This window comes from Schistocerca cancellata, chromosome 4 (genome assembly GCF_023864275.1).
Source record: "Schistocerca cancellata isolate TAMUIC-IGC-003103 chromosome 4, iqSchCanc2.1, whole genome shotgun sequence".
Lineage (NCBI taxonomy): Eukaryota > Metazoa > Arthropoda > Insecta > Orthoptera > Acrididae > Schistocerca > Schistocerca cancellata.
The window spans coordinates 754,692,062-754,716,640 of NC_064629.1; the positions used below are offsets into that span (position 1 = coordinate 754,692,062).

At 36.3% G+C, this 24,579-nt stretch overlaps 1 protein-coding gene across 2 annotated transcripts in view; it reads left to right on the forward strand.

Annotated features, from left to right (window-relative positions):
- The first annotated feature begins 6,340 nt into the window (after positions 1-6,340).
- The window catches only part of LOC126184484 (ras-like GTP-binding protein Rho1), a 58,789-nt gene continuing 40,550 nt past the window's right edge, over positions 6,341-24,579 (forward strand). Inside the window, exon 1 of one of the 2 annotated variants that reach the window (XM_049926875.1) lies at positions 6,341-6,617. The gene's annotated coding sequence lies outside the window, so the exon portion shown is untranslated. The remainder of the gene's footprint in view (positions 6,618-24,579) is intronic. The other variant, XM_049926876.1, reaches the window with a different exon arrangement.

The following is a 24,579-nucleotide window of genomic DNA, read 5'->3' on the forward strand; positions in this document are numbered from 1 at the left end:
GCATCAGTGTGATATGATACAAATGATAATTATGTGCCTTCAAAATCCTCAAAACGGTTGATTTCGGTATCGTTGTATTCGCGATGACAAGGTGGATGGTGCTTGTATCCATTTCGAGCTCATTGAGTGCAAATTTCGAATAATGTTTTCGCTTGGATGTCTTCTGTTTGGGAAACGATCTCATACAATGTGCAGCTGAAACGTAATTGTTGTGACATTCACCTAAAATTTACATCATATCAATGGTATCTGTAGGAGAATAGTGAGCCATATTTCGCTAAAGAATAATTTACTTTCATCAGTTGACATTTACGGTTCACAATCTGAAAGTTAAGTGATGGCTGGTCGCATTGCACCGACCTTTATACTGAGTGATATTTCGCAGTTTGGCCACTGTAGCGCCACAGTCGGGTGAGTAATGTAATTGTGAAGAGTTTCCTAACGAGATTTTGACACCATTCCGTCTCCCCTCCGCAAAAACTGTGGCAGGTAGGATACTTTTTGTAAAAAAAAATAGCTTAATTTGACGTAATGAAAGAATTAGTGCACATTTTGTATTGATTTCATGCGTCCTTCTCGGATCATTCTAAAGAAATCGGAGTACTTCCCCAATTTTAATTTTTCTCGATTTCAGCGACATATGTCAATGGTTTAAAAAAAATTTTCAGGCAAAACTTGATTACTTTTATATGGAGAATCCGAATCTGCAGCAAAAATGGGGGTTTCCATTTAAGTTTTAAAAGTTGAACCGCTCCCCACCCAAGGGGGCGGGGGCTAGGGGGTCACGTATAGTATCATTTGATGTCCCCCTTTGAGCTTATGGACTTGTCTTACCCACTATTTGATCCGGTGTATAGTTTTCGAGATAATCTCATCCAAACCTTTAGATAGACTACCCTGTATATATTGATTTGTTCACCAAAGAAACAATTCACAACATTAATATGTCTGGCATATAAATCTTTTAGTTCAACATAAATGTCAGAAGAGAAGAATAACAACATTTTTCTGTTTGCTGCACAATTCTAAACACTACTTCAGATGTATGTAGCAAGGCACTTCTGTCAGCCTTCGTAATCAAGGGATTTTCCACAGTCATCTTGCAGTATTAGGGGGTCATATGTCCTCATGTGGGGTTCACTAATAAGTTCTTTGTACCTGATATCACAAGAATCTTTTATACAACACATTGTGATACAATAATTAATATTCTTCTGATATTCACTGTGTATTGCTGAATCAAGAGCCTCCAAATAACTACTATTTTCAGTAACCTAACTGTACTCATCATTTTGTCTGTAATGGCACATGAATCAACTAACATAGAATGAGCTCACTTTCTCAGTATTATCTGCATTACTCCAATCACTCATACTAGCACAGTTCTTGAGCAACAGTGTACTCAGAACACACTGCCACTTTAATGTGTTTGGTTTATTGTTCCAACCAAACCTAGATCTCATGTAGCTGTATATCAGTTCCAGGTCAAAACATGTAGCTGTCTTGCGTAACATGATTGCAGCACATGACACTACATTTAGACAGCATCCGGTATTCCCTTCATACTGTATGCACCCATTTCTGTAGAAGCTATGGGTAGAAGTGTTGAAACCTGAAAAGATTTTCGTATGGTACATATCTCTGTAGAAGTATTTGTGTTTCTCAAATATCATTTTCTTTGCATTATGTTATAGGCCAAATAACACAAGACATCAGTGGTCCATCATGTCATCTCACAAAATATCAAACCAGGATGTATTCACACTGCGTGTCATGTCACGTCACTTCAATTGACTTAGCCCAGAACTGAATTGTGAAAGTGAGGTTATGGGATACCACATGTGATACAAAAAGTTGGAGTATAGTATCAGAATTGAAGAACTAACAGTGATAAAGTTTATTAATGCCCAAATCAAACTTCATAGCGGATATTCTTGATCAGTTTTATATGGTAAATTACTGAAAAGTGAAACGACATTTCAGAACAACATTTTTGCTAGCAAAAACATACGCATACCAGTATACCAAACATCGAAATACAAAGATACTATTTGCCGTTTGCGTTACAGTTCACTTTTCCTATGGAGCAAATGATGTCATAAACAACTCTATTTTTGTCCTTCAATAAAACTGACTTTTTCACTTAAGTTATTTAATGAAAATCGCTTCATAAGTTTATTTTCTTATTTACACATAGTGTGTATGTCAGTTCTTTTCTGTTATTGTAAACCGTATATCATTTTCAACTTTCAGATGTGTGGCCTTGGTTATGGAATGGAAGAACACGCAACAAGTCACGGAAACAAAGCAAAATGATAAAATAAAAATTAAGAAGACTTAAAAGCAGGAAATAAACTACCTTAAAAGAAATGAGGGAGTACAAAATATACTACTACAACAGGTGTGAGAGCGGGGAAAATAAGTTAACTTTCGATGCTAGCAGATAACACATCCTCCTCCTCCCAACTACGTCACTGTCAAAACTATTTTCCTGAGGAAACTTGATGAAACTGAATACCACTTCCTGTAGTACATTCAGTACTGTATCCAGATGCAACACAATTTTTAACCATTTTTGTTTAAGAATATGACAGAATCACTCTTACGTTAGAAGCCCTTCTCTAATATAGCAGCCCCACCAAAATCCATCATGGTTTTGAAGAGAAAGAAACCTTTGAGTAACCACTCCAGCTTAGGAGCGAACTCACTATTACATACCTAACTAATCTGAAACACATGAACCTATGCCTACTTAATCAAAAAACTGGAGGACTAGGGAATACGTTTTATTATGAGGAACAATTTGTCATTGATCATCTTCCTGACAGTTTCGATTTAACAGAGCATCAACATGGTGTTGACAATCTAAACATTTTTAAGTTTAAGAAATGTACTTTGATCTTTTTGTCCTGCAGAACTGCATGTAAAGATGGTGGAGTTTCATTCTATATGGGGGATGCTCTGTTAAGTTTTATTTCCGAAATTTGAGGAGCGAACAGTTATTGTGTGGCTCTATGATTAAGTTAACAGTCTGTACATTTGCATCCCACATTCTGTGGATATACAATTCCCCAAATGGAACTTTTTCTGTCTTTAATGATAACCTAGTAGTTGTTTTGTGTAATATATGTATGTATAGGAGGAGATTTAAATGTTGGATAACAATGATAGGACTATATTTCTGGATCTTAGTACATCTTTTGGCTGACTCACTGTCTTGGCCACCTGCCAACTAGAATTACACATAGTGGTTCCTCTCCTATTGATCATGTAATTACTGACACAGATTGTTTTGAGGCTACTGCACTAAATGATTTTGTAGCTGACCACTAAACTTGATTTCAATGATTTAATAACCCAAGATTGTTTTAAGTTATTTTAACACATGAGAAAATTTTCAGATACAAAAGCTGCACTTGTTAAATGTAGTTTAACCTCAGAAAGCTTGGACACTGTTTTCTTTAGTCAAACGGTAAACAATCCACAGAAGGCTTTTTTAAAAAAAAAAATTCTCATGTGGCACTAAGATATGAATTGTCCTCTTACAAAGGTTTGTAAAAATAATAACATATATGACAATCAAAAGGTAGGATCTTTTTAGGCGCATACACACTTAGTTTTCCATCTGACATGCACATCATGTGTGATCTCTTTGTAAATACTGGAAATAAATTGTGCAAATGTAGTTATAACATGTATGAATCACTATTTTGTAAGTAGATAAAACAGCAAAACTGAATGTACACAGTCTAAGATTGTATCATCTGACAATGTGTCTAAGAGTTCCTGGGAGTTTTTAAATAACATTAGACACATAAGGGAAAGGTTTTTTATAGTTATAAATGATTAAGACATTGATGACCCCAATATTATTAGTGACAAATTGGATTTCTTTGTTGATTTTGTGAAAAATGGCCCCATTTCATAATGACCTAATGTAAATTATGACATAGACATTAGTATGACTACTGAAAATGTTACTGAGGTCATTTAAACTATTAATCATGAATCCTAATCAAGCCAGGACAATTTTGAAAAAATGTGAACTTGAATTGGTTCCTGTCTTGACTCACCTGATTCAGTTGGTCTATGTAAGTGATATAATCGCAGGTCTATTAAAGTTTACCATAGTGAAACCAACTGATAAAAACTGAGCCAGAACCAACGTTTGAAACTGTAGGGCTATATGACTTGCATCTATCTTCAGTAAATTAATTGAAATAATTTTAGCCCTTAGATTAGATGATCACATTATCTCTAGAGGACTCATAGTTGATTTACAACAAGGCTTTCATGTGGGTCAGAAGACAATGTTTAGTGTCATGGAGTTTGTATGTGTAGCACTTGATAAAGCTTGACTCCGGATATAAGGTAGTGAATATGTATCTTGGCTCATCAAACACCTGTGACTGGGTCAACCATAAAATTCTTCTGCGTAAATGTATTGCCTATGATGTCCATGGGTGGATATTTAGACTTATCCATTTCTTTCTTCAAAACAGAACTCGCACTGAAATTCACTTCAATGATGGTAAGACAATAAGGAGTGTGTATTCTGCTAATTGCATTGTCAATTCAGGAGTTCCTCAGTGCTCCCAGTGTGGTTGTTATCTTGACATTTACTATGTCAATGACCTCCTGCAGTTTGGGATGTATCCACCTGTATGTAAGTTGACAACAAGTCTGGCCTGTGCTGGTAAGTAACTATTTAGAATTAAAGTCTGATGTCACCACTTTTGCTGTTTTCACATGTCATTTCTTTGCAGAAATAGATTTTAAAGTAAATGTAAGCAAAACTGAACTAGTAAAGTGTGGCATAGGAAATAATGTTTTTCCTTATAAATTGTAAATGATAATGTAAGTTCTGAGAGAAAGGATCTTTGTAAGTTTTAGGATTTTTTTTTGCATAAATTTTACTGGAACAAGCATAGTGAATATTTATGCTGAAGGAAATCGAGTAGTATCTACCTGCTATGAGGGTTTTCCGTTATTTGGACAGACATACTTCAAAATGGTATATGTTGGGTAATTTCTCTCTACATTTCATATAGTTTGGCATTGTGAGGTGGCACTTCTACCATTACAGAAATAGAGTTTTCTTGTGGAAAAAAGAATAATTAGCCTGGTTGCCAAGGTGGATACAAGAAGATGGTGCAAATAATTATTTAAATTTGGCCTTAAATTGCTCACATTTTATGTACTCTATGTTTATCAAACTGTTATGCTGGTGAAAGAAGACAAAAAATTCACTCTTGTCAATAGTCAAGTGTATGAACACAGCACCATACAAAAAAATGATTATTTCAGAATAAGAAGATATTTTACCTGTACTGTAAACAGTCCATATGTGAAAGGAGCAGTTTCTTATAATAAATTACCAAGATATCGGAAAGATCTTGAGGATTCAAAATTTAAAACCAAGCTCAGGAACTGGCTTGTATTAAAATTCCCCTATTGCCTCGATGGCCTCTAATTATAAGTATTGTTATTAGTTTTTATTTGATACCTTACATGTTTTGACTGTGAGCACTGTACAACTTTTTTTGTATCTTATTTATGTTATCTTATAGTAAGATTTAACTTATGCTATAGTTACCATCACTAATTGTAATGCCTGAAGTTTATGTTTACTACAATAAAGAATAAATGAAACAAAATGAAATGTTGTCCATTACCTGCAGTGGCCCTACAGTTGATATTTCTGTACAGTTTGTCAACCACAATTTTTATGGTTTTCATGTTGTCAAAACTCTAGGACACTAATCGCGGACAGATACTGTATCACTGTTTATGAAACATTCAACTTATTTCTTAAAGGAAACACATACACAAAAAAATCGCTTTCAGCTTGACTGATAGTGATTATCATTAATGGTAAAATCGTGATTTCTTGTTACAGCTTGATTCCAGATAAATAAAACTGCCAATTTTGTCAGATGTATAAAGAAGTATTTTGTCCTCAGTTTTCAAGAACTTGTGGAATATTCGCTGATGAAAAAAGGCTTTTTATTTTGATTCCTCATATTATTTTTAGAAAACATGAATTCTTACAAACTAACGGCATCTGTATACCGATTTGAAAACAATGCATTTTCAAATTAATTTACTATCAATAATATTAAGAATTTTACGAAGATTTACGGCAACAGAATGGTTATCACGGACACGTACAACTATAAACGCTTATTGTTTTCTTCGGTGAGACTGAAAATTAAATGGCCACGATATTGATGAAGTGTACCATTTTTTCAATTGAAGGCTACCAACAGACTTTATTGATTTTTGGTTTCCCAAACGTGTACTCCACAATGTAACATATCTTGACGTAATCCAAAGATATTCGCATCGGAGTTATTAATTGCCTGAGTTGTCAAAGAAGTAAGTGAAGCTCTGCTCGGGACAGTTACGGAGATATTTGCATTCATGATATTCATTTAATTGTTTTGTTTGTCACTGTTAGGCGGGGGATGGTAGTTTAGGATTTCTCGTTGGACAGTTAATAGTTTTGTCGTAGACTGAAAGCGTGTTGCGATATTCACCACCTTAGGTTCAGTGAGGTGTGGTCTCCAAGTTCAGCCATCTTTTTAACAAATATTCTTCCAAGTGAATTTACGAAGGTAACGTTGGCGATGTATAATTGTGATTTGTTACTTATTGGTAGATTTAATCGTTTTATCTCTTTTTGTACCGTTCGGTAAGTGATAAAACTTACGTTAAGCTCTTATCTGCCCATTAACGCATGCCAAGTTTGTAGTGTCATTTAGTTCTTAATAAATTACATCTCAAAGTAGAGCCAAATATTTGTGAAAGAAAGGATGGTAATGAATGGTGCTGCGCCTATATACGTTAGACACTGACGACAGTGGTGTTTGTGTGCGTTCTACATCACAGTTACGAAGGTGTAATCAGCGATTCGTTTTGGTGTAGCCTGTTGCGTTAACTACCTTTTGCTTTATGTTAACAGCCTTTCGAATGTTAAATATAAGTTATAGCTTCTTTTGATACTGAATATTCATAAATATCTTAAGTAAACTATTCGTAACCGGACCTTTTCGGGGGAAAATGTCTTGTTTCCTGTGAAAGTTTTGTAAGCTTGTTACTGACAAAAGTATATTCATTCATTTGATTGGTTGTCGTAGTGTGTTACAGCAATACAGACTGAATGATCGCAGATACTATTTATACTTGCGTTCCACTTGTAAGCGGATGATCACAAGAAGCGTCAACCAGGGAATACTGTTATTGAAAACAAATGTTGTGCGTAAATACGTAGTCAGACTTTCGCATTAATACACCTCGCTTTTAATGTTGCATCAAATAAATGTTCATATTAGGTATGATAGGTCCTAAACATTTGACGTGAGCTTCTTTTCGTAGAATGAATTGGCAGTTTTAAGCTATTTTTACACGAACTTCAAACATGGGCTGTATCTCCTAACATTAATGCACTGGTTTCTTAAGAAATAAACGAAACTCTATATTCCTGTTACTCAACTCCCACACTCCCTATCCACAAACGTTCGGTTTTATTTGGATTATCTTGTAAATCGTTAAGGAAAAAAATTGCGAGAAGGAAGTCTTATTTGTAAAAGTACTTCTCAGTATAATTTGTCAGTGATTAATGTAATAGATATTTCACTTAATTTGCTACATGAAATAAAAGATTAGGGTTTTTTTGCATCCACTATATAAAACTTCAGAATTTAGTTTAAAGGCTATTCTTTCGTTACATTCAACCATAACTGAAGTAGAATTGAGTATAGGAAATGTTTTGGAACTGGTAGTTTGAAGTGGGGAAACTAATTTTTCTGTTCAGGGCTGCGTGTAAGTAATTTCCATGTTTGTCTTAGTTTACAATTAGTTTGTAACCATTCTGGTCAGCATGACACCTGTAACCCCCCCCCCCCCCCCCATAATAGGTTTAGTGGAATAATATGTAGGAACCTTTTCAGTTTTAAAATTCTATGTTCTTGGACAAGAATGAGGTGAACTAGATGGTAGTTTAGAGTGTTGGGTAGATTTCAGACAGGTGCCATGTTAAGGGAACTTGTCAGTCATTCCAGATAATTAAGTCTTCCGTGCAGAGTGCTTTAGTGTTTGTTCTTTATACTGATTCAAAACAGCCATTCTTCATACATCATTTTGACTTAATATCTGAATATTCACTGTTGGGTGTAGTAGATAAAATAAATGTTGTAAATTAATTGAGACTTTACTTTCAATTGCTTTTTGTTGCCCAATGATGTATTTATGATACAGTAAAACTACTAAATGGTTATTGGAAAACGTGTATCAGCCATGTACTGTGTTAAATGAATGATTGTTCTGGTCACAGGTCTATTTTTATTTTTATCTTGGGAAAGGGATGTGGTAATATGGTGTGAGGTGAATATAATCTTGTGCAGCAGCTAGAATTTTTTCGTGTTTTATAATTAATGAATAAGTTCAAAATTCAACTATGATTAGGAAAACACCGGCAGTAGTGCATAAAGTTATTTCAGGGTACAGTTGTGAAATTTATAAATTATTACAAGTATGCAACCAGTTTCCTGAAGGGTGGCAGAGTGAACAGTCTTAAGATAGTCTTCAGGTAGGAATAGTACTTCCTGTGGAGAAACTGAAAGTAAACATTAGTGACTTGCCTTAAAAGCAATTTAGCTCAGGGGATTTGGGGGTACTTGTGACAAGAAAAATAAGTAATACAAGAGCATATATATTTTTTTTTGTTATTCCATGGGACTCACTTTTATGTTTTAAGACTTCTCATGTATTGCCTTTTGTCAGACTCTAAAATAAGATACCTACAATTTGTAAGTTTGTTAATGGGGATTTACAGTTACATGAACTAAATTCATGATGTTTACGTAGTAATGGACTGGAGAGGACGGGGGGGGCGGGGGGGGGGGGGAGCTCTTCTAAATTTTTCAGAGGTGTTCTAAAGTTTTCTTTTCATCAATAATGCATTTAATGAGAGAAATATGCTGTTTCAAGTCACTAATACAGCTGAATTTTAGTGCAGATAAATATGGAATTACCAGTGTTTATTAATAGTGACTAGTATTCCATTCTTTGGGCTGCAATCTGCAATGTTTCATGTGACTTGCTGAGATAGGCCTGGTGAAAGAAATTGTGCCACATGTTTGTATATATATTTGTCTGAGGCATGTAACACTAGTTCAGTATGAACTGATTGGACTAAAAAGGGAACATTCTTTGTAGTATGATTGTGTGTTAATAATAATAAAAATAAATTGCATGTTCTGAGTAATAAACTGCTTGTGGCACAAATATTAGACTCATGTACAAATGAGGTAAACTGTTGTTTGAATTGTACTTTACTATGTCTTGCCGTGGCACTGTAGATCATTGTCACATTCCAGATTCTCCTTTTTTGCATGTTAATTTGTTAATGGTGTGATGAGCCTTGATAGTTTCTCAAATTTCCAGTTTTAAATATTTCGGGCTGCATCTTTTTGTTTCTACTAACTTTGAAACTAATAATTATGTTATTGATGAGATGCAGTTGATGCAGCACTCACAAGGGACTAAGGTAATTAAAGGTTCAATAAGGATGATTTGTGATTAGCAGTCTTTAGTGTTTCGCATAGATGGAGGCAAGTATTGACTCCTCTTCCACAGTCGAATAATAAAATTGAATCAATATTGAGTAACAGTTTTCAGTGACCTGTAGTGTTGTGGTGTGTGCCTTCAAAAATGTGGAGTGTCCCAATAACAATTGGGTGCCTAATACACACATCAGATGATACATTAAATTTTCAGTACAGTCCCAAGTGATTTACATGTATGTGTGGATTACCTTTCTGTAATCCTTTTGTACTCCACCTACTTTACCATTCATACCTGCTTCCTCCCTCGTCCCTGTTCAAAGATCTTGCTCCCGTCAGAGTGCAAAGATGAAACAATGAAATCAGTATTTGGTCTGAAACTCTTGTATATAGCACTATATGTGAAAGGTCCAAAGTCACTGTCATTTAGGTAACATTCATGTTAAAGATGTCAGCAGTTTTGAAATTACCTCCTCCTCATGAACCAGAAGAGGAAAGGTGCAGTAAATAATGCAAAAAGGAATGACAGGCATTGGGAAATCCAGATTGACTGCTCAGTGGAGGCTCATTAGATGCGATTAGGTAACTGGCACTAAATTTGTGGAAACTTCATCCTACATTCTTGAAATTGCTTCTTTTCTCAATTGTTCCATTGTAACTGTCTGAGTTCTATTGCAACAGAAGTTTGTACATTTCTTCCTTAGCTTTTTCGTTTCTCAGTTTGACAGTTTCTTTTCAACCCTCTCACTTGTCACCATGTTTATCTGTTGTTGTCACATGACTAAATAAAGGTGCTCTTCGAATCTCACCATTTTTGTGGTTTGAACATATTTTTGTGTGATTGTTTTTACTTTAACATTGCTTTTTCTCTTCTGTTTTTGTATGAAAGAATGGATCAAGGATAGTTAGCTATTTGTTCTTTGTTCTGCTGCCCCATAGTGTTCTCATAATTGAAATTCCATTTTGTGTTATTGTTGTTTAATTATGAATATTCATTGAATTTGTTGTAATTGGAAGTTCTCTCTCTCTCTCTCTCTCTCTCTCTCTCTCTCTCTCTCTCTCTCTCTCTCTCTCTCGCATAGTGTGTCGGAACACACACATCCATGTGGTTATTCTGTTCTTCAATAAGCTATCAAGTTGGGTGGGACAGTTCTTAAATGTATTGCACTGTCATTTTTGTGTGGGGGCACAATTTCTATTGGCTATGGTTTCCATTTATAACTAAAGGTGAATGCCTGTCTCAGTAAGTGGTTTACAATTGACTCTTATCTGTGCCTTTTCCAGTTGTGCCGGTAATAGGTTTCTTGTGACCTTGATGTTGTCTGGACATAGTGTCTTGCTTTCTTTCCTCTTCCCAGAATTTGACAGTGCAGTAGTATGTTGATGTAAGGCATGATAAATATGAGAGGCCAGTAGATTTTGCAGGTGTATGATATGTCATCTTGTGTAATGGCACAGTTTTAAAACCTGGCTTTCGAAACTGTTGAGTATCAGAATCTGTGAATAAACAGGCAGGGGCTTATTAATACTGGGACTTCGTGTTCTTTCACTGTATTACATAGTTGTAAGTAAAAACCTTTCTGCCATTTGAATAGTATCACATCAGGGAGCCAGCTGTCTAGAGTTAACAGATGTAAATGAAATCACCAAAGTATCAAGTGCATGTGTTACTTATTGTCTTGCAAAATATGAAAATTATGGAATAGATTGGTTTATACTATAACTTGCACCTCATTCACTGCAGCTCTTGAGTTGTTGCACATTCTTTCCTCTGTTTGTGTTGTCCTGTTAATATAAGTACTCCTGAAAATAGCGTTTCTTCAGTGACTATATAGGGAACAGTAACCCTCATTTTATAAAGAATTATGTCTTTCAGTGCCTGTTAAAATTGTCAGTACTTGGCAATTTATAACTATCAAGATTCACTTTTTGGTGGAAAAATGAAACATGCTGTGACCTTCTGAAACTAAAAAAAGTTTACGTGATAATATTTAAAGTGATTTTTAAACACTTCCTTCAAGGTGATAATGTTTAATCAGGAATCTGTGATGTGGAAGATGAAAGGGTGAAAAGTGCAGTATTGTCATGTAATCAAACACAGTGTTTAAAACAATAAGACCTCATTCTGAAGCAGTACAGTTAAAAGAACCTGGCTGATTTCCATTCCCATTCTATCATATTAGAACTGTAGCTCTATCATTATTGGCCACACCATTTATGGGACACAAAATGCTTATTTTCCAGCATTCAGAATGTAGGATATTTTCATAAGGTATGATTTGGTGATTATACCATTTTCAGAATAATATGCCTGTTAATTTGGATGTTGTTTCCAAATTAGCCATTGGTGTAACTGGATGTTCAGGCTTTTTGGGAGGAAACTGCTCATGCATGTGAAACAAATACATTTTTACACACACACACACACACACACACACACACACACACAGAGACCATGTTTGCCCCCATAGAATTTGCAGTCTCTGCATCCAGTGCATGAAAGTAAACTAGTTGGCAAATTAAATTAATATGAATCAGTCACATTGACAGCAGCACTCTGCAGTGGAAATTTGACCTATTATTTAAGACCATTCGAGTTGGCTGAAAAGTAAATGTGACTGACAAAGATCTCAAGGAAGAAGGCGATCAAAATTAATCAATCATTTAAAAAATTCAGCTAACAAAAATAAATGGAATGTTTTCTAATCCCATACACTGGCAAGATAAATGTAAGCAAAAGTGTTGAAATGTACAAGGTGCTACATTCTAAAGCAGTTTCTTCCCAAAGCTACTTTCTAGAACAGTTTCGTCCAAAAAATTGCAGTGAAAGTCTAAAATATCAGTTTAGAATGGTAAGTCTTCAGTTGGAACAAATTTTAATCCTAAGAACAGCAACATGCTGTTTTTGAGATGTCACCCTTATTTCCCCAAACAGTTTACGGTAGGAAAAATTTTATATATAAAACGAAATTTAGGGTAATAGCTCACAGAATTTTAGAAGAAGCTGGTACAGCAGTAGTGTGTGTGCATGTGCACACCCTATATTATTATTATTATTATTATTATTATTATTATTATTATTATTATTATTATTATATAGGCAAGGGAAGATACAGTTACAGAAGTAAATGATTGTAAACACAGAATAAGGAATTCTTGTATTTTGCATAAATTCTAGAGGTGTTTTGACATCATATGGCTTACAAATAAGTTAACTTTATTATGGCTGATATACCAACGCAAATAAAAATGAAATTGGCAAAAACTGACCTTGCGTTAATGTAATAAACACATTTACAACCAAGTAAAGTAGTCTCAAAATATATGGTGGATGTGACATATTAATTTAATATAGAAAAGGACAAATTAGTAAGTGGTATGCGTACACATGTTTTAGTAAGCAAAGAAAATTTTCTCCTCAGAATATAAAAGAAATAGAGTATGGTAAAGTTTCAGCTGTTTGTAGCATAAAAATCTGAGTCATCCTGTGAGATAACTGACTTTGATAAATAGATGACTCAGTGAATTACTACCAGTATAAAAGATACATGAATAAATGTTTATAAACCAGACTTTAGGCTGTCATTGCGGACATGTTGCTTCAGGTCATCACTCATGAACAGAGGAAAGAGTAAATAAATTCAATTACATGTGGAAATGTGGCAATCTGTTAATCCTTCAGTCCAAAAAGATGTAATTGGTGTCAGAAAAGTCTTTATAAATAAAGCAGCAAAAAGTGTAGCGAAAGTAAAAAAATGCCTTGTTTACTGCTAAAGGAAATTGGTTGAGGAAATATTTATATAATTATTTAAATGTTTTTAATATACTGTATTTTTCAACTGGTCTAAAAAGTAGGAAATAATTTCTCTTAGTCCTGTATAGATTCCTAACCCCCTCACAGATAATCCTGAATATTTGTGGTTGTAAATTTTTAATAGCCATGGAAAAACTGGAAAGATTTAAAAACAAAAGCATTGGTTGCAAGCAGTACATAATTTATGCATGACTAGTACAAATCCTTACTATTATCTATTGCATGCAGTCTGCATTTTTCATTTTAAATCGTACAACTATTTTCATAACTATTAAAAATTCATAATTACAAATTGTCAGGACTATTTGTATGGGACTAGAAGAAATTATTTTATAGTTTTTGGTCAAAATTAAACACCTATCTTCAGTTAAGTAATTAATCTCTACTTTTTAGTCGTGCGTGCGTGTCAGAGAGAATTTTTAAGAGGTCAGACATTTTGATGTGATTACAAATGAGACACATGGTAAATTTCAGGTTTATGTCTGTTTATCTTATCTGAATCAGTGTATTGTTTCCTCCTACGTACCTCTTGCAAAATTACCATGAAGATAAGAGAGATTAGAGCTCGCACAGAGGCTTACCAGCAATCGTCATTATTGTGAACCATTCAAGACTGAACAGGAAAAAAGTGAAATGGCAGTACCACACAAAGTTCAATTTGCCACACACTTGACAAGACAGCTTACGTTGCATTGTCATCCAGTTCTGAGCTATGTTGAAATTTTCTAGTCTCTAGCTCATCTGGACATTAGTTTAAAATCAATTGCAAAATTTGTACTCGACATACAGACAAGAAATCAAAGTAATGAAAAGTATTAAAAATTGGTGACTGGCAGGAGTGAGTGCAAGTCAGTTTGCTGCTGTTCTGCTAGCATTAATTACTGTTTATGCATATTTCCTAAGAAAATGTGAATGTAGAAATGCAGAAAACATTACACATTAGGTTGTTTTGTGTGACAAAAGTTTTATGTAAAATAGGTAGGAGGAATGAGCAAGCTAACTGGACAGAAATCACTTTTGTTAAAAAATAAACTCCAACTATAGAGAAGCAGTTCTGATTGCCCAAAAAAGGAAAGGATCGTTGTTAAAAATTAAATGTACATGTAACATCCTGCATTAGTCTTAAGTGTACATTTTACAGGATACCTACAATCGTACCATATATTAATGTTTCTTCCTGGTCCGTTAATAGTTTTTTTTGGGGGTGGGGTGGGGGATATATATTAGTTTAACTGTTGGTGTCTTGAGAGAGATGAGGGAAGAATTATGACTTATGGAACTGCTTAGTTCCAGGTTTTGCTTTAATAATTTATTCATGATGGGGCACCACAGCTGATTGGTAAAAATCCAGTACATTGAGATAGAAATATTATGTAGCTGTGATGTATAAAAGGTGTACCCTTTCCATTCTATCTGATTGATAAGCCATTGAAAGTATAAATAAATTTCTGAAATATGTTAGGGAATGTTAAGTATGAGATCAGATTTTCTCTGGCTTCCCCATCTGTCAGATCTGTGACCTGTTGTGCTGTTCATATTTGTATGCAGGGTGTAAATTTTAAGTTGACAAACCAGAATAACTCGAAAAATAAGCTTCACATGAAAAAATGTGTAGATTTCAAAGTTGATTATTTTCGAGGGAGACTTCTGCTGGTGCAAAAATTAGCCTGCCACCCCAGCCCCCTGATGGTGGGGTGGGAGGCAACTTTAAAATTTCAAATGGACAGCCCTATTTTTTATTGCAGAATCAGATTCTACATAAAAAAAACTACGTACATTTTGTCTTAAACATTTGTTTGGATTGTTCGTAGTTTGTGCTGTAATTCAAGAAAATGCATATTCTCATTTTTGCTTGGAAAATGGTTACAGATAAATAAAAAATACTTATTTACTTCGTAAATTTTGATTTTCTAAAACTAAAATTCTCCCTCTCTCCCCATAGGGTGGGATTTGAGAGACATGAATTAGTTTTACAAATGTTTGGGAAAAATTAATATTTGGGGCAACATTTATAAAACTTTAATTCCTGTCTTAAACCCCACCCTTTGGGGAGAGAGGGGAGTTTTAGTTTTAGCAAATCAAAATTTACGAAGTAAATAAGTATTTTTTATTCATCCGTAACCATTTTCCATGCAAAAATGAGAACGTGGATTTTATTGAATTACAGTGCAAACTACCAAGGATCAGAACAAATGTTTAAGACAAAATGTATTTAGTCTTTTTATGTAGAATATGATTCTGCAAAAGAAAAAAAAAATGGGGATCCCATTTGAAATCTTAAAGTTGCCCCTCGCCCCACCCCCAGGGGGCTGGGGTGGCGGGCTAATTTTAGCACCAGCAGATGTCGCCCTCGAAAATAATCAACTTGGGATTCTATGTATTTTTTGTGTGAACCTTATTGAGTTACTCTGGTTTGTCAACTTAAAATTTACACCCTGGATATTGCGGCCTCTTTAATTGTAAAACAATCATACAATGTGTCAATCATTTGAAGGAACAAGTATTAACTGGGGAATGTAGGAATTTACTACAAACCCCGACATATTGGTGTCACAGGGGCTGTGAAAAACCATTAGATTCATTATAGTGCAGTCTTTTATGGGCTGTAGGACATCAAACAGGCTGACTTGGAGCAGGAGCGGCACCACTGGGCATTTTAATTACCACTGTCTACAATTTCACAAATAAATTCATAAAACTTTGTCAGCATGATCAGGAAGGATTCAGAATTCACACTCATAGCAGTGGAAGTTCAAAAACATAACAAAATACATTTTTTGTGTGTGTAAAATCTCATGATTTTTTTTACTTGCTATTGGCTGCATTTGTTGCTGTAGGTACACTTTTTTTCATAAGTAAGAGATTCTTTGATGAATTTTGCACTGCATACAAACCGTACTTACAGGTGTATGAAACTCGAGAATTTATTTAATTTTTGAGAAAATAATTGAGCTGTTAAATTTTAAACTTCATGTTTAGAAAAATTTCAAATTTTATATATAATTCTCAATTTTTACCACAGTTTTTAATAGATTTGGAAAATTCTAGTTTTGCATTAAGGAGTTTGTGTTTAATAAGCATACCAAGTTTGAAAGTAATACGATATTTATTTTGGGTGTTACATGTACTTAAGTACAGAAATTTGTGTTTTTGGGGAAAATGGCATTCTAAGTTTCTGCGTGTATTGGACATTCTTTTAGAACTGTCCAGCACCATAAGCAGGTTCTTTTTCATTTTCTAAATCTGTCTTATTCCTTTCCACATTCCTATGATGCACTCTTCTTGATTTTATCATCTCCAAAAATTATTTATCTGCTTTCACTACACGCACTTTATCATGTACAAAGCTTTGATGCAGTTCACTCCGGGCTTAATTCCATTTTCTCTAAAACATATTTTCTGCTTTGTACACTATTATTAAAACATAAAACTGAATCATAAACACCAATAGCAAGTGCATTACTTCCCACAATAAATGTATGGTTTGGTTAAAATTTTCGTTTGGGTTTTGGATACTGCCATGAAGACATTTCTTCAGTAAGTTTTCATTTGCAAAGTCCCTGAATTTGATGGCTTCCTTTACAGCAGTTGTTAGAGAATTCCTGTGACAATATTCTTCACTGCCAGCAATTGACTTTTGGTAGCCACTCCACGATTCACTTTCTTTTGGGCACAAGTTGCGGACAGGGTTATTATCTGTGGAAATTTTGTGGAAGTGTAATTGCTTGCTTCCTATTTTTTAAGTCCCTCTGTGTTATTTCTCATCTACAAGCCATAATGTCTGTAGGTTGTCAGTTTCTCCATTCGTCAGTTGCCCTCTCCTTTTTATTCCCTTTCCATCAGGTAATTTTTTTCCTGACAAATTTTTTCTCAGCCTTCTAATTCTAGTGCCAAGTCTTTTCTGTACATGTCCCACACATTCTAACTTCTGCACAATAATTTCAGCTTCTAATGGAGCTCATTCTTGAACCTCAAGCAAAGCTTTATATCACCATCACCAAGGTACTCCACATATAGCAGGCCATGGGAGGCAACAGATCTGGTAAACAGGCTGACAGTTCCGTGCACTTCCATACCTCCTCTTGAGCCTTCATAGTTCATATTACATTCATGATATGGAATGCCTTTCACACAACTATGACAAAATTTGCTCAACACTTCAGCATCAAGTGCCTTGCCAGTGTCAATAGATGTTGTTGTAACATTACCATTCTATGAAGTGTGCCCTATTTTTTGCGAGGTACCATCAAAAGTGGCCACTTTGTCTGTATCACCATCATGTTTGATCAGATTCTTCTGCAGCACTTTTCATTGATGATTCTGCAACTTCATTTCCATCTCCAAGCAGTAAACCATAGTATCTCTCAAATTTTGCTGGAGGAGGTGGAAGGTTCATCACTGCACAAAGTGTTCTTGCTGCATTTTGTCCCCTACCAATACAGTGCATGCCATATGCTACCCTCAAATTCACATCATAACATTTGTATACAATTTTAGATGTCGTGCAAGATGCACCAACATTGCATTTGCAGCATGTTAGAGAGAAGTTCATAGCAAGACCTTTCCTGGCACTCTCATATTCCACCATGGACACACTACAAATCAAAGCAATGCTTGCACATAACATTGTCCAATATTAACTGTGACTGTATGTTAACATCAACAATAATGTTCCACAAATATTCAGATTCACGGCCTCCGTTTTCATTATTGCAAAAAAAAGTTTTCTTCTTGAAGCACTTGACAGCTGTTCGTTTACCGGCTCTGAGATGTTAGTCTTGAGCCCCTGGTGTAACATTTGGTGTAGCACCCTTTACTGTGTATCTGTTGCCCTGGCGGTGTTTATGGTTGAAGCAATGAATTCTAGGCATCTTATAATATGCGACAAACGAACACACAACAGAGCCAAATGAAACTCATTTCGAAATTCTCACCACCAAACTGTAAGCTTTTCAAAACAAAGAAAATCAAATTCACGTTGATAGAAGCAAAGAAAGTATCTATATCAGTAGTCCTTTGTTTCACGTATCTCTGCCGCAAATATAAACATTCAAATTCTACTGAGGGAAATACACTTATATATGACAGAACAACACTGTGCAAAGGGGTGTTGCATTGCATCTCGGTACACTTAAGACCAAATAACATGGCTTATAATCTCTCAAATATGTATTTTCTATATCAAACTACTCGGGAACATGTTCACTACCAAATGGCATATTTTTGAAAAATCTAATTTTTCAAATTTGACATCCTGCCCTCCCCCCTTTCAAATGGAATGGGAAGAAATGCTTGCATTATAATGGGGTGTACACTCTGCCGTGCACCTCAGTCATTTGTAGAGGATGGATGTAAAGCTGGGTAAAGTTGTGGCAGTGAGGTATGGAGCTACCTATTGTCATCTTCCAAAATCCTGACACTAAACTATGGGTGGAGAGATGCAGATGGGGATAAGAGCACATCAAAATAACTTAAACTTTACTTACTTCCAGCATGCTGGAGGGTAATTGGCAGCAACTTTCTGTGATTCAATAAAATTACAAAACTCTTGAGTATTAAAAATGGTATCTGATAAGTAAAAAGTTTATAGGGTGTGTCTAAACATTTATATCGAACATGAAGTAGAGGGAAGGGCAGGTTACAAGGATTAAAAAACGTGTTGCTACTAAGACACTTCAGTCATTGAATTGTACCACACCACATGTAGCAGGAAACAAACCTGCTTTTCTATGTAGTATACAGATGGCACTTTGACATGACTTGTGTTTGAGGAATGACAATCAACAAGCAGACTCTTACAATGAGAGCATTTTGAAAAGTAATGTATGCGAATTTTGTGTGTGGAAATTCTCGCAGCTTTTTAAATAAAACAAACGTTATTAACTGTCTACATCTTTATTCTCCATGTCTAGATATTTGCAGCCCTCTGTCACTAGATGGCTCTGAATTGTACCGTGAATATCAGGAATCCGGTAAAACATCAAATCTCTGACATTTCTGCAGTCAGAAAAAGATCCTGCATAATGGGACCAATGAAGATTGAAGAGAATTGTTCAACATGGCAGAAGTGCAAACCTTCCACAAATTGCTGCAGATTTAAATGCTGTGCCATGTGAACCATTCAATGAAACGTCATTGATACAGGCTTTTGGAGCCGAAGGACTGCTAGTGTACCCTTGATGAATGCGTGACACAAAGCTTTATGCATCACATGGGCCCATCAACACTGACATTGGACTGTTGATGACTGGAAACATGTTGCCTTGTTGGACGAGTCTCGTTTCAAATTGTATTGAGCGGATGGATGTGAACTGGTATGGTTGACAACCTCATGAATTCATGGACCCTCCATGTCAGCAGGGGACTGTTTGAGCTGGCAGACGCTCTGTAATGGTGTGGGGCATGAGCAGCTGCAGTGATATGGGAGCCTTCATACATCTAGGTAAAACTCTGACAGGTGACACATACAAAAGCATCCTCTCTGATCCCTTGCGTCCATTTATGTACATTGTGCATTCCGTTGGACTTGGGCAATTCCAGTAGGGCAATGCAGCAGCCCACACATCCACAATTGCTACTCCAGGAACTCTCTTCTGAGTTTAAACACCTCTGCTGGCCACAAAACTCCCCAGACATGAACATTATTGAACATATCTGGGATGCCTTGCAATGTGCTGTTCAGAAGAGATCTCCACCCCCTCATACTCTACAGATTTATGGACTGCCCTGCAGGATTCATGGTGTCAGTTCCCTCTGGCACTATTTCAGACATTAGTGGAGTCTATGCCACATTGTGTTGCGGCACTTCTGCATGCTTGCAGAGGCCCTTGGGGAGGAATCTTAAAGTTTGAAACATCAGATATGGAACTATGCAGTTAAAATTTCAAAATTAAACAAATTAAAAGAGAGAACAGGAGGTTACTTCCAAATAAAATCACCTAATCATCTTGAGGTCATCCTCACCCCAATGTTGGTTCCATGTCAAAAAGGTAAAAGAGGCCTAAGGAATCTGGAAAAATGGACATCATGAAATGACACCAAGTTACCAAAATAATGTAATGTAAAATGCAATAAAAGTAGAGCAGGAGGGATGGGGGAGATAACATATTGCATGAAATTACTTACAAAAATTCTGTAACAATAGTTCCCCGTGCTACACGACCAGGAACACAAACAGGAAAACTAGTGATAGTCAATACTAGCTGTTAGTACTGAAGCCACACAGGACCAAGTGCAGGTGCAGTACAAAAGAGATATGAGATTGGTGACTTGTTTAAAGAGGAAAAGCAGGAAGTAACAGCAGAAAGATGGAACCATGTCAACATTGAGAGAAGAGGACCTGTACATTTTTAAAAGAAGGAACAATATTACATTATGTGGCCACCTTAATCTTTCTGGATAATGTGACAGTTAACTAAAATATTTTTGTGATACAGGTCTGTTCATTCATTAATTGTATTAATAGGATGGGAATGAAGACATCTTAGGATTTCAATTTCTTTTTGAGCATTGAGTATATGGCCTTTATCAGCAGTGTGTAAGACAGCTATCACTAACCTGCTGCAGCTGATGCCGGTTGTCAGACCCGTTATCAGAGCTGACCCAGAGTTGGCCAGGTCTCTATGGTCTTTAAATCTTGTATAAAAATTCCTGCAAGTCTGGCCAATGTATCTGCTCCTACACATCTGGCTTTTATTGCACTGATCACAACACAGTCCGGTTTAGGAGAGAGTCCAAAGAAATTTGAGCAGTAGATTAAGGAACCATGAAGTCTTCTAAAAGGATCCGAACCCAGGAAATCTTTCATAGCTCACTACTTTTTGGGAATCCATCTGATGTCATTTTCCAGTTGTTCCAATTAGCCAATCTAAAATTTCATCTAGTTAGGGGAAGGGAACGGTTTATGGGAATGGTTATGCCTAGTGTGATAACAGGTGGGTGAAGTTGATATTTGGGAAAGTTGTTGTGTACTTCTCTAACAGCTTAGGTAGGTTGTGAGCCTATGGTTAAAAAATTCAAGTCAGGATTATATCTTTTCCGCCATCTCGCAGATTAAACAGTGGGTTTCTGTTTAATGTAATCTCCAAGGATTGTTGAAAATGGGGAATAAACAGTTGGGCCATTGTGCATTTATAAGTATCAACAATTATTGTTTCTTAGATCTTTACAGCAAGTAAAAATGATTGTGTGAGGAAGATGAGTATATTACTGAGACATTATCAATGCCCATTGTAGTAAAAGTTGCAATTCCATCTTTTGAATGATTTAATGATTCAATTAGGTTATACCCTGGTGTATTGCCTTGTGATTGGGTTTACTAGTGTCAGCTATTTGTGTTCCCTGGATTGTCATAACATAAAGCTTAAGTTTGCATGCCAGCTTGCTAACTTATGCACTTCCCGTATGGCTCATGCCATCGGTGTTAATTCGATCTATTCTGATTTTGAATCCAATTGTCAAATAGGCCTGTGAAGAACTGTTGGAGTTTTATTTGCTTTGTTCTTATCACAGTTTGTTCACCAGGAGAGCAAAAGAAAGTGTGGGAGCAATGAAATACTGGAGTCTTTGCAACATACTACACATTTTTCTTCAGTTCCTGCAGTGTGGTACAGTGATTTTGTGCATTCCTCCTTGTTTCTGCTGTTAGATGTGTGGAGAATATCATCTCAATCTCCTGAGTGAGACATCACAGTAGTGTCTTAAGTAAACCATGCAGGACAGAACTGCGCAGAATGGAGCTGTGTTCGTAGGTGCACAGCAGAGTGTGTGTGTGTGTGTGTGTGTGTGTGTGTGTGTGTGTGTGTGTGTGTGTGTGTGTGTGTGGAGGGGGGGGGGGGGAGATGCTATCCAGAGCATACACAAACGTACGTTTCCTTCAATGTACCGACAGAGTGGAACCTGTTCATTGTTGTGCGGAGCTGCACCATTTGGTGTCCACACTAGCCGTTCCACACTTCGCCAATCTTCTTTCCTTGGTTTTGTGCTGTGCCCTCCGATGCATTTCCTCTGGTGTTTCAGCAGGTCTTCGCAATTTTGTTTTTGCATTGTGTAGCTGTAGTCTGCTCAAACAAATAGTGCTTATAACATTTTTTCACATGACTCCCGGTGTCAATGGAAAGTGTCAGTTTGATTTCCATTACAAAAACAAAACAAAAAATTAAAGCAGATCACACTGAAGTGCCTTTGCTGTCCCTTATCCATATAAATGATTTAAGACTCTCTCTGAGCAGATGTCTTAAGTTGTTTGCAGGTAATGTTGTCGCTTACAGACTAGTAAAGTCATCAGAAGATCAAAACAAATTGCAAAAAGATCTAGAAAAGATATCTCTATGGGGGCAAAAATTGTCAATTGACCCTAAATAATGAAAAGTGGGAGGTCATCCACATGAATGCTGAAAGGGATCCCTTAAACTTTGGCTACACAACAAATCAGTCAAATCTGAAGGCCGTAAATTCAACTAAATACATAGGAATTACAATAAAAACAACTTAAATTGGAAAGAAAACATAGATAATGTTGTGAGGAAGGCAAACCAAACTGCGTTGTACTGGCAAGACACTTAGAAAATGTAACAGATATACTAGAGAGACTGCCTACACTATGCGTGTCTGCCCTCTTTTAGAGTACTGCTGTGTGGTGTGGGATCCTTATTGGGCAGGATTGACAGAGTACACCGAGAAAGTTCAAAGAAGGGAAGCACATTTTGTATTATTGCGAAATGGGGAGTGTGTGTCATTAAAGTGATGCAGGATTTGGAGTGGACATCATTAAAACAAAGCAATTTTTCATTGCGGTGGAATCGTTTCATAAAATTTCAGTAACAGACGTTCTCTTCCAAATGTGAAAATATTTTGTTGACACTGACCTACATAGGGAGAAAAGATAATCATAATAAAATAAGGGAAATCGGAGGTTACATGAAAATATATAGGTGTTTGTTTTTTTCCGTGCACTGTAAGAGACTGGAATAGTTGAGAATTATTGTGAAAATGATCTGATGAACCCTCTGCCAGGCACTTAAGTGTAATTTGTGGAGTATCCATGTGGATGTAGAAATGAAAGCTTGGACCAACACTGGGATTTGAACCTGCAGCTCCTGCTCACTAGACAGATGTGCTAACAACTAGCCACCCTGGCACAGTGGCTTACTCAGCTGCACTGACTGACCTTGCACGACTCCCTCCTCAGTCCAAATTCCTATTCTCACCTCAGCCCACTCGGTATTCCCCCTAAACTCAAAACAGTTTTGCAGAGGCTCTCCAAGTGTATTGACCTCTGCATTCGAGTTTGGGGCTAATACTAAGTGGGTTCAGGCGACAGTGGGAATTTGGTTTGAGGAGGGGGCATGCTAGGGTAGTCTGCGCAGATGTGCAAAGCCACTGTGCTGTGGTGGCTTAGTGGTTAACGCAAATGTCTAGTATGCAGGAGATCTGGGTTCAAATCCCAGCCTTGTTAAGTTTTCATTCGTCACATCGGTCTGCATCATAGACCTTTGAGGCTTTTAACAGTCTCAGGAACCATTTCATGGAGTTTGGTGTGCCCATTCGATAGAGCAGGCCAACATTGGTCGTTGTTAGGTTGCTGTTTATTCATAGTGTTTTGATGCCCCTGATAATACATATCGATAAAATGATTATCAGATTAGACTAATTTGGGAGTGATCTATCAAGTGAGCATGTGAAATTCAGATTTAAAAATAATTTTGTTCGTAAAGGGAAACAAACTTATGCATTCTGTTGATCCTGTGTGTCACTTCAAAGATGTGATGAGCCCTAATTGTTTATACTTACATGGAATGGTGTCATATCCATACAAGTATATAGTTCTGGCAATACTGACCATGACCTCCTCCTCTTGTGTGGATGCACACACATTCCCTGAACTCTTATGGGACTTGGTAATAATGTCTTCCACGAGTAATGAGTGTGTTGGGGTGGGACACTAAGTGTAGTGTGTGGACATACAAGGTGAGAATGTGGGTCTCGTAGGAGGTCTACACGAGATAGTCCCTGCAGTCGCACTATCCTCTGTGCCCTTGGTGGCTGCCATGTAAGCAGGAGGTCCCGGATTCGAGTCCCAGTCAGGGCACACATTTTTACCTGTCCCCATTGATATATATCAATGCCCATGAGCAGCTGAAGGCATTAAAATTAAATCTAATTCCAAATTGTTTAGGTTTCCTTCCAGTACATAACATA